This window comes from Bidens hawaiensis, unplaced genomic scaffold, assembly GCF_021521415.1.
Source record: "Bidens hawaiensis isolate Kalapana, Puna unplaced genomic scaffold, B.hawaiensis_p1.1 tig00000904_1, whole genome shotgun sequence".
Taxonomy (NCBI): Eukaryota; Viridiplantae; Streptophyta; class Magnoliopsida; order Asterales; family Asteraceae; genus Bidens; species Bidens hawaiensis.
Window position 1 is genome coordinate 825,179 of NW_027491052.1, and position 12,128 is coordinate 837,306.

The 12,128-nt window shown below is 35.1% G+C and overlaps 1 pseudogene; it reads right to left on the reverse strand.

Moving 5' to 3' along the window:
- Nucleotides 1-8,480: 8,480 nt before the first annotated feature.
- Nucleotides 8,481-10,196, reverse strand: LOC143544824 (arabinosyltransferase RRA3 pseudogene; annotated as a pseudogene).
- Between the last annotated feature and the right edge of the window lie 1,932 nt (nucleotides 10,197-12,128).

A 12,128-nucleotide genomic window follows, 5' to 3' on the forward strand; every position in this document is an offset into this window, starting at 1 on the left:
GAGCTGGAATTTCGCATGGAAGAATTTTTATAAAATGCATCAGAAAATGAATTTTTATAAAATTTCGCATGGAAGAATTTCGCTTCGCATGCATGGAATTTCGCTTCGCATGGAACTGTTTCGCTTCGCATGAAACTGTTTCGCTTCGCATGAAACTGTTTCGCTTCGTATGGAACTGTTTCGCTTCGCATGGATCTGTTTCGTTTCGCATGAAACTGTGCGATGCGAAATTACCTTTTTCGCTTCCATGGTCATGCGATGCGAAATAGCCTTTTTCGCTTCGCATGGCTTATGCAATGCGAAATTCTTCTTTTTCTTCGTTTTTACCATTTAATGACCATTTTACTTCGTGACTCTTCCTTAGGACCCGATTTTACCCTTTTTAAGGGTTTTGGGTTGTACCAACTTTGTATACTTGCGTTTTATAAGGCCCGAACATCACATTTTTACCATATAACATTCTCGTGGGGTTATAACTTGTCAAGTTCATGTTTTTCTTCCATCATATACCCCGATCTATACTTCTATCGGTTTGCATGTCAAATCCGACCTAAAACTTAACCTTTAAAACCAAAACTCACCTTTTGTTGGTCTCGGTTTCGGATCTTGACAGATTCGTGGAGCTTGGTGGTGTTTCTTGTTGTTTTATGGTGTTTACACCCAAGATTCTTCCTTCCTTTTGCTTGGATCCGAATCCGAATTGCTAGAGAGAAAGTGTGTGTTTTCTAGTGTGTGTGTTGTGTAAATAAATGGTGAAAGGATGGGGAATGGCCTTATATAGGGAGCCATGGGGCCCACCATCCACCTCCATTCCAATCTTATCCAACTACAAACACGCACACAACCAAACTAACGACACACCAATAATAATAAAACTTTCCGTTATTTATTAATTCTCAAAATACGGATGTTACAATTATTTTAATGGTAGCTCGTTTACAGTTCTTGTTATATTGAGGCCAATCTTGTACAAGCGATTCTTGGTCCTTGTCACCTTCATCAAAAGCTACATGTATCTTCATTAATGGTTAGCAAATTATGTGTCATGTGAATCACGCATTCACCTTCTGTTGCTTGACCAAGACTTATGATGTTGCAGTGTAGGCTCGGGATGTAGTAGACATAGGTCAACAGATGATGCTCCCTCGTTTTCCCTTCAATTAAGACCGACCTTTTTGCCTGAATATCAAAACAATATTCGTCTCCGAACTTCACCTTTCTCGTGACTTGTTCATTCAACTCATAAAAAGACGCTTTATTACCCGTCATGTGATTAGATGCTTCGTTGTTGAGATACCAAGCATCTTTCTCCATCAACTCGGTTTCGAAACGCTTTGGAATCACACCGTCTTCATTCAGAAAAACCATTCTTTGATAACCTTTTATCATAAATAAAGCTGGAACAAAATCATCGATTCTATTCAAATTAGCTTCTTCCTTTTTCTTCATATGTTCCGGGCACATAGACACAAAGTGGCCGAAATTATCACAACAGTAACACTGAACATGTGATCTATCATTTCTTCCCCTTTAACAGGTTCTTCTTTGACCTGTATACCTGGTCCCATGATATTGACCATCTCGGTTGTCACAACCATCTTGATCCTCATCCTCTAGGTCTAGACCTCTAGTTTCCCAGCCTTTTCCACTTCCCTATGAACTCGGCCAATTCTTACATTATATATCAGACTGATCATACGATTTACCTTTGTAACTACTTTTCGATTGACTGAAAAGTAATTGAGCTTGTTAATTTGAAGCGTGTTATCTCCCTCAAATACTAAGTCTTCCAATGACATCTTTAAACATCATACTATTGAGATTAGCACTTTATTCAATTGAGGCTACGAGTTGAAAATATTTGTGTGGAACCGCATCCAGTAACTTTTTCACCAAGACATTTTTTCTCGAATACGTGACCTAAACTCGTTGCCTTTGAAACCATACTTGTTATTTTTCCTTCAAACTGGTCAATAGTATCGCTTTCCATCATCTTAAGTTTCTCAAATTCACTTTTTATTGTTAGAAATCAAGCCTTTTGGATTCGCTCGGCCCCAAATATCGTGCCTTCAAAACCGTCCATATATCTCGGGCATTCTTGTATTGAGCAATCTGAAGAAGAATATCACATTCCACCACTTGAAGCAAAAACAATCTTTCTGTTTGATTCTTCTTCGCATCAATAGCAGCACCCGCATCAGCTTAAACGACCTGCCATAAATCTTGATCGTCCAAAGTTGTTTCCACAAATCTCCTATATGATGTAATTTGTTCCATTAAACTTTGGAACCTCCAGTGATATTCCCTCTGTCGCTTTGGGTTAGATTAATCCAACTGGTCTTTCTTCGTCACTTGTCATTGACGTCGAACCCATTTTGCTTCACTCTGTTGGAACAAATAAAAACCAATCAATCTGAATAGCTTTTCAAAACCAAACCCGCTTGCTCGTAAAAAAAATAATCAAACATTGGTTAAAATCTAACTTGTTTAATCCAATAAAATACTAACTTTGAATTTAACCATCTTGTTCAACTCAAATGAAAACCCAGCTACAATGGTCAAAGCATCTTATTTAACCAAATAAAAACACAGCTTTTATTTTCTTTACTTTGAACTTCGAGATACTCCAAAATCAAATTTAATATCTATGGGTTACTTAGATTCCTAGTCGGCAACAATAAAAAAAAAAGAAAAAAAAGAAACCTTACACTATCACACCCCAACCTACGGGCGGAATATGCCAGAGCGCGACATAATTGTATCATAACTCAAAAGACACTAAAGTAAAATACACGTGTCAATATCTAAATTATTCATTTCATATATCAATTATGCAAAGCACAACATTATCTCAAAAGAAATAAACATTACAACTTAAATAATTAAAAATACAACTAAAGCGTCTTTATTCGTCATGCAACCTAAAGTCCAACTATGTTTTAACTTGTTTCTTCATCCCAAAGAGCTATATGCGTCATGCGTGAAAATATATAGTTTGTCAAAGTTGAGCAAGTAATCAAGTTTTTTGATTATATATAATATAGAAAAAGACAATTCCTTGCGATAAATATGAACTACTACAACTAGCATAACATTAATATAAAAAAATGTCTTTTCACTCGAATCACATAGATAACGAGCTACTCCGACGGCGTATGATCATACTAATGAGGATGAGATACCAACCACCAAAACTTAAAATTAGCACATAGTCACATTTGCACGTATAACTAATTGAGCAATATCATATAACGCAAATAATGGAATTGTAGTGTGAAATAATAGCCGATTCAAATGACGAGTCAAATGGTCCCAAAGACGAGTCAAATGTCCACTTGAGCAACACCTATGGCATCTAGATGGTCCCGAAGTCCTATTAGTAGTCGAGTCAAATGACGAACCTACTAACTACAAATTTGCTATCTTAGATCCGGAATCTGAGAAATGGCAATAAGCCATGAACGCCGTGATGCAATCTATGCATGACAATGAAGTCTGGAAATGTAGGGAGCAAGTGGATTTTTAAAAAGAAAACCTACATGCATGGAAATGTATAGACTTATAAAGCACCGATAGTCGCGAAAGGTTTTACTCAAACTCAGGGTATTCACTATGATGAAACCTTCTAGCCCATTGCTATGACTAAGTCGATAAGGGCATTACTTGCCATAGCCGCATATTATGACTACGAGATATGGAAAATGAATGTCAAACCTGCTTTTGTTAATGGACACCTTTCTGAAGATGTCTATATGGTTCAGCCTGAATGTTTTGTCGATCCCAAATATCCTAACAGGGTGTTCAAACTGAATAGTCCATTTATGGACTTAAACGGGCATCCCTCACAACTGGAATCTTCATTTTGATGAGAAAATCAAAGAGCTTGGTTTTATCAAAAATGAATATGAGCCTTGTATTTACAGAAAGGCTAGTGGGAGAACTATATCATTCCTCATCCTATAGGTGGATGATATACTGATAATTGGAAACAACATTCCTATGCTTAAGGAAGTTAAGCACTGGTTGGGATCTTGTTTCACAATGAAAGATCTTGGTGAAGCTACTTATATTCTAGGAATCAAGATCTACCAAGATAGATCTAAGCGGCTTATATGGCTAAGTCAAAGTACATACATAGACAAGGTAATGGCACGCTTCTCAATAGATAACTCCAAGAAAGGAGCTGTTCCCATTGCTAAAGGAACCGTGTTGAACAAATCGCAATCACAGGCACCGGGCATTGAAACTAAGCACATGCAAGCAATTCCATAAGCTTCAGCGATTGTTTTTATCATGTACACTATGTTATGCACTCGACCTGAGGTCTTGTATGCGTTAAGCATGACTAGTCATTTTCAGCAAAATCCTGGCATTGCCCATTGGACTATAGTAAAGAAGATTCTAAGGTACCTGAAAAAGGACCAAGGATATGTTCTTAGTATTTGGAGGAGTGGAAAAAGAGCTCACTGTAAGGTGTTACACTGATTCTAGCTTCCAGACTGACTGAGATGATTCTCGCTCACAATCAGCATTTGTATTCACTCTTAATAGAGTAGCTATTTACTGGAAAAGCACCAAGCAGAGTGTGGTGGCGAATTCTACCACCGAACCTGAGTATATAGCTGCATCAGATGCTGCTAAGGAGGCTACTTGGATGAAAAAGTTCATCACTGACCTCGATGTGGTTTTGGGTATTCATAAACTAATCAAGGTGTTCTGTGATAACACAGGTTCTATTGCTCAGGCCAAAGAGCCCAAATCTATCACAAAGGCAGGCACATTCTAAGGAAGTTCCACCTTATATGGGAAATATTGGAATGCGAAGAAATCATAATAAGCAAAGTAGAGACAGATCAAAACCTAGCAGACCCGTTCAATAAGCCGATGACTCAGGACAAGCATGACCAACAAAGGGATGCTATCAGTCTTAAATTAGCTAGTCATTTGTTTTGATTTAGTATTTGGATGTATGAACATTTAAACAGTTATGCTTTTGAGTTCACTTTTGATTTAATGGTTAAATGCAAACATTGAATATTATAATTGTGTTCAATTTTAATACGTTTAATCCATGAATATTGTATTATAAATTATCCGTAGTCGCTCAGATTCGTGGGAACGATTCTGAATAAAGACTATTCTAACTTTGGGCTTAAGGAGTTGACTTCCAAACTCACAGACCTCATTGTGAATGATGTTGGATGTAACTCGCATCAAATCATCTTCATGGATGTTAGTCATAAGATTTTTGATAATGGTATACTCATTTAGTATCCTTAGACCTAAGATACATATTTGAACTTTCGTTTACTAAAGGCTATTCTTTGATCAGCTTCAAACGTTGTCGTGTAACTGCCAGCTATAAAGGCATTGGTTGGGAATAATCTGAAGTTCAATGGGAGTTCTATGTAATAAATATGGGATTCTCTACTCTTACATGATATGTAACAGTCAGACGTCGTGGCGCCCTTGTTGATTTAAACTGGTGAAGTGTAAGGCCTCACCCAAACTTACTGTGTGTTTGATTGGACCACTTTGATTCTAGATCGAAAACAATAATTATTGAATGCCATATGAGATTGAATCTGATCCATGTCTCATTGTTCAATTGGTGTCTTATACGTAAAGGATAGATGACAACTATTACCATAAGCTCATTATCTTGCAATAGTGTATTCCAAGATATTTTGGTTAATAACTTTAAAATGTCATAACTTGTTGGGGGCGCCATGTGTAGCTAGAGCACCACTGGCTATCAGCGTTGAGGAACTTAACCAGAAACCATCCAAGTGGGAGACAGTTGAATTTATGGACCGGCTCAATTAAGTCAACACGGTTGACCAAGTTATGACCCGTGAGAGTTACACCTTAGGTAACGAGCATAAAACCCGCTTAAGTTAGTTAACCAGTAATGACTTGTAATAATGAGATGGGCATATTTAGGGACTGGGCTTTGGAGTTGGAGATGGGTTTGGTGGCCCGATTAGGATTATCTAGTTTATTAATAAAAAATTTAACCTAATAATGAGATGAGCTTAAGATTATCAAAACCCTAGCCACCAAATAGTTTTTGGCGCTCTCTCTCCCCACCCCACCGTCATCGGCCACCTACCCGCCGGAAACCAACCGTCGCCACCGCCGCTACTGTGCGCCGCCACTGCTGCCGTTGCTATCTTGTGCTACCGCCGCTGTCCTCTGTCTTCCAGCCTCCACGACACCGCCACTGCTACTAACCGCCGCCGATGTTGCCCATGTGCACCGCCATCGTCGGGTTTCATTTAGTCACCTAGCGAAGTTCGTTATCCCTCGATGTCTCAACCAGTTATTTATTAACCGAGGTAAAAATTAAATGTATTGACGATTTATAATTATATTTAATTGGTTGTTATTATTACTGTGCTCGTATGGTTTTGTAACCGGATCATTTCGGGTTCGTTAAAGTATTGACTACTAGATTTTTCTGCTGCGTTCATATTGGTTAATTTGATTAATTAATTATTTGGCATATTATTGAACCGAGTTTAGTAATAATTTTTTTGAATGGTCACCACTTAAATTCAACAATTTAAAGACTCAATTTTTAATTTTCTCTTCTTTGGTAATATGTAGTTTTTTACCAAGTAGGTGTAGATACAAAAAGTATTTACCTTTTTGGTGTACCTTGAAAAATATTACCTATTTGGGTACCTTTTGTTATTTTATTATTTTCTAATAAAGAAACTAATTTTATTATCTTTAACAAGGAAACAAATATCATTCTTCCGTAACACACAAACGATTCATACTCCCCTATACCAAAGTGTTGCCGATTTCATCAGGCGATTCATCAGCGATTCAATTTGGGCGGGCGATTCGATTTCAGACGAGCTTAGAACGGGCGGTTTTAGACGACGACGGTTAGAGTGAACCATTCGAGCGACGGCTTGGATTCAGGCACCCTTGTTTGGGTTCGATTGGAGTTCGATTTGAACGGCGGCTCGGTTTCTTGTGGACGACGTGCGCATCTCAAATTTATTGTAAAACTCTTATTTCCTAATTAATGAATTTTTTGTTGAATTTTAGTTTTACTTTTTTAGATTTATAGCTTTTATTTTTTTCAGATTTTTTTATTTTTTGCAGAATTTTATTAAAATTTTGCAAAATTTTGATGCTGGAATTTTTGTAGTATTTATGCAAATTTTTTTGTGAAAAATTTAAGCAATAAACGAGAAAAATAAAGTAAAGCATATTTGATTTGATGAATTTTGTGTTTTCTAATTTTGTATTTATCATAAAAAACTAAATGAAAAGTATAATTTAGTTTAAAATAAAGAGGATAAAGAAAAGTGCCCAAATAGGTAAATATTTTTTAAAGTACACTAAAAGGGTAAATAATTTTTGTATCTACACCTATTTGGGTAAAAAACTCGGTAACATGCTTGCTTCGACGTTCACATGCGGATCACTGGCGATCATTAATTTAGTTTTTTTTCCCTATCTTTAAGTGTTTTTATTATGCATGTATGTGTTTGTCCAATTTCAAGAAGCACCTTTGGTAGGTAGAATTATCATAATTTAAAACTAAGATAAAATATATGTTATCCTAATCAATTACTCGAGCACTCAGAGTTGTGTTGTGTCTGAACAGAACTAGTAATTTCATTTCTGTAATTAAGTTATATTCAGCTTATGGAAAGATATCCTAAAAAAAATCCAACAAAAAAAGAATCTTAAATAACAGAACAGGACGAATAAAAGAAGTCCTTATATATGATACATTTATGTACTTAAACCTTCTAAATAACTTTATTTAAAAATTCTGGTTTATTACTTACGTAACTTTTGTTATTATATAATACGGTATACCATACACTAATCTTCTTAATAAAAACACTATATAATTTTGAGGGAGATATTTAAGGTTAACTCAACCTGTATTAACCAAAGTTACCTGTTTATTGATCAGTAGTCGGTTAGTAACAAGTAGAGGTGAACAAAAAATCACTTTGTAAGCCAAAACCGGTTCCAAACCTGAACCAATATTAGCCTATTTAGTTTTACTATGTTCTATGAAATTGTGAACGGGTTTTAAATTTTAATGATCATCTGATAGTCTGAGACAAGACATTATTGGGCCTCATAGGAACATGGCCCTTGCACCCAACCCTAACAAAGTCCAAAAGACTTGATGCGTTGAATGTTGTTGGCACTTTTGTTTTATACAATCCTACAAACAATGGCTTATAGCTTGTCTCTATAGTCCATTAAAACCGAAAAAAATATGTAATTCATTTTCTTTCCAAAAGGCTATCAACTAACAACTAACAAATATTAGAGAGTTAAAAAAATGTGGAGGAAACATTGTCAATATTACAAATTCATTATATCAACTAACAACATATATTAAAAAGTCAAAACAAGTGGAGGAAACATTGATAACATTACAAATTCATTTTCTTCCCAAATGTTTATCATACATACACCTTACTACTAAATATATATTAATCAGTATAACCATCAGGAAACAAATCAAATGCATCTTCCTTCCCATTAAAATAAAACTCGACAACAGCCTCCATTCGTTGTAGCTTATCCGGATGATAATTAACATGAACAATAACCGGCTTTAGCTTCCTTAACTCCATCTTTTCTCACTTCCTTAAAAAGAAACTTACTGTTCATAAAAAGATACCGGTCCATCGTTCTTTTAGAAGCATGAAGGCCAGCATAACCAGGACAAGACGGGAAAACAATTCCTCATTAAAAACCGCTTGATCCCACTCACCTGGCGCATGAGAAAGCTGCTCAGACACACGATCCAAAAGCTCGATTACTGGTAGTGTCGGTCTTAAATAAAAAAAAACCCGAATTATATACCCAAATTCTCATTGTATGAGCATATCTAGCCCAACCCATTTCAGGGTCATCAAAAACATCATTATATCCATATGCTGTCATGTTGTCATGTCCATCTGACATCGATTCCACATCTGAATCGCAGTATATATAATCAAACGGGTTTTGTATGTATACAATGTCCACATCAGACATCAAGACACAATAACCCAATTGCAAAAACTCCCTCAAAATTTTGAACTTTAGCCCCGAAACTTCATGATTGTTGCCCGTTTTGCCAACCGAATCGATGTCCTCATTCGGGTCCCGCGTGTAAAACGGTACATTATTTCCTTTGCAATATTCTACAATTCCGCTATCTAAAGCTACAACAAGATAATTGGGCATGCCTAATTGTTTAATACCATACGCCCAAATTTCTAACATGCGTATTACATTGGAATTTGCTAGTGAAACTATGAGCTCGTTTTTTACTGCGATTTTTTCCAAGATTTTTGCGAGTCGTGGGTTAACGGATTTGTCTGGAAGGATGCTACGACTGGTTCTTATGCCCTTAACAGTCCCGAATGGCCTGGCTTTTTGGGGCTCGCCTACGACTATTATTTGTTGTTCGGCTTGACTGTTTTGGTGTTCTACTGCGTGCAACTTTTTGGTTAAATCTTGAATTTGGTTCGTTAGTTCATCGTTCATGTTTGATAGGTCTTGAATATCGGATTTTAATATTTTATTAAGTCTCTCTGTGGATTCACATGAAGTTGATCCAATCTGACAAAGAGAAGAAGCTTAGTATATGGATATTAACATGTTATACGCACATCACTAACAGGTTATACACAGGTTTTCTAACATCTTTCACATATCATACGATTGATATAAATTTATACTGCTTGTATGATATCTGGAAAATGTAACATGTGTCCTGTATAAAAATAAAATAAGTTTTTGTACGAGTGGTACGCTTAAGGTGGTCTGCAAAAGTTATACTGAAACTGATTGGACAACAATTTAAAATGAATAATATTTAATTAGTTAACAAGTTATAATATAAGCAACTTATGGATTCATGCAGAATAAATATTGAATGTGCATGGTCTCGGTTAGCCATAAACTACGATTGAACCTGGAGATTTGATTTGGAAAGACGGCGATTCTGGAAATGAGAATCGGAATAGGTGTAGCTGGAGAAGAGACCATGAGGGTATAAAAATGCGAAGATACATCCGACCAGAATTCCGAAGAGAATTGCCACGACAATTCCAGATCCACGAATCGATTTTGATGCGTTCGATCTGCGACTCATAGGGCCCGCCATCGCTCACAAACTCGGATCGTTCTAATATAGCATACGATTTCAAAAGTTTCTTAAATGTTTCTAATATGAGAAAAGATTGTTGGGAAATGAAAAACCCTAAAACTTAGTGTAGATTAATTGTTGTGGAAACGTTGTACAGAAGAGTGGTTGTGGAGTATACGCAGCTTGGAAACCAAGAGGTGGTTCATTTAGTGTTTGTGAATGCTATTAACATGGTGTCACAGAAACCAAAACATTATGATTTAAGGCAACCGAATTTGAAATTTATGGGTTTGTTATTACTGAAAACAAAGTTTGAGCGGTTTTGTTCAACTCTCAAAACATTTTTAGTAGAACTTGTGGGTGCTTCCTGACGGTTTGTAAGAGTTAGACTTAATCGGACGTCTAACCTTAAGGGGAAACAGATATTTATCTTTATACTAGATTTTATCCCCCGTATTACAGTGGTTGTTTTATAGTATTCGTTTTCAATATTTATATATGTATATTTGGATTTTAATTTTATTTATTCTAAGAAAGTTAATAATTAATATAATTGAGGTTTGATGATAAAATGGTTTCACAAATAAATGATATATTATAATCCGGTTTAAAAGCTATCTGGTTATGGTGATACCCATTACCCATTTATTTTCTTTATTATAAAATTGTTTCTTAATTATAAATAATATTTTTTTTAAATAAAATAGGATACTAAATTTTTAATATATCCCTATTTTATAGGATTTTCATATCAAATATTTGATGAGATTAATGTTTAATATAATGAGATGTTATAACATGTTTAAAACCTATATGGGTTTGGTAAGACCTTTACACGTGAATTCGAGTCAAATGCGTGAGAAGCCTTCATTTACAAATAAAGCAATCTAATGCCTTGAGAGAATGATTGTTTTATATTATTCGTTTTTTAATATTTACATTTTGGATTTTAATTTTCTTTATTATAAGAAAGTTAATAATATACTTAGGGTTTGATGATGAAAGGATTTCATAAAAAAAATAATATGTTATAACCAGTTTAAAAGCTATTTGGATTTTATGACCCATGACTCGCTTATGTTTTTTACTATAAATTGTTTATTAATTATAAATAATATCTTTTTCTTTTTAAATTGGGTATTAAATTTTAGTATATCCCTATTTTATAGGATTTTCCTATCAAATAATTAGTAAGATTAATTTTTAATTTAATGAGATATTATAACCCGTTTAAGAGCTATCTGGTTTTGGTAAGACCCATACCCATGAATTTGGGTTAAATCAATGAGAGGTCTCCATTTAATCAAGCAATCTGATGGCTTCCATAAAAGAGGGGAGCGACCACATCATGACACATAGGATTTTAGGGTTTTCGTTTATATATATTATAGATTAATTTAGTAAGTAATTCTTTTAAAAATAAATATTAGTTGTATAAAAAAACACATGGATGATCAACAAAAGATACAATGCAAACCGAATGGTAAATGAATAAATGAGGGTGCGATGAGATGTTGAGGTGAGAGTGAGTGAGCTGATTTAACATGTACCCTTATAATTTATCAGGGTTTTCTTTAGGACTGTTTAAAGGCTAAGATCCTACCCTTTTATCTAATATTGTACCTGGACCCTTTACCCTTTTAGGAAGAAATGTAGACCCTACCCTCTAACAATAAAAGGGTCGGGTATAAATAAGGGTTTGAATGGTCCAACTCTTTACCCTTTAAAGTAGTAATCGCAGCTCATTTTTTGCATTTACTAGTTGCATATCTCATATATAACTTAAATATATGAATCTTGCAACAATTATACTTTCATTTAATAATACGATGAACTCTAACTTCGAAAGTTTATCAACCATTTGAACCGATGCAAATAATATTCACATTCGCAAATTATATGTAGAGAACAATTCAGTGATTCTCATATATGTATGTTTCTAATCAGTCGTATGGCCTTTTATTTTTATTTTTCTTAGTGGTTGGAAACTTTATGATGA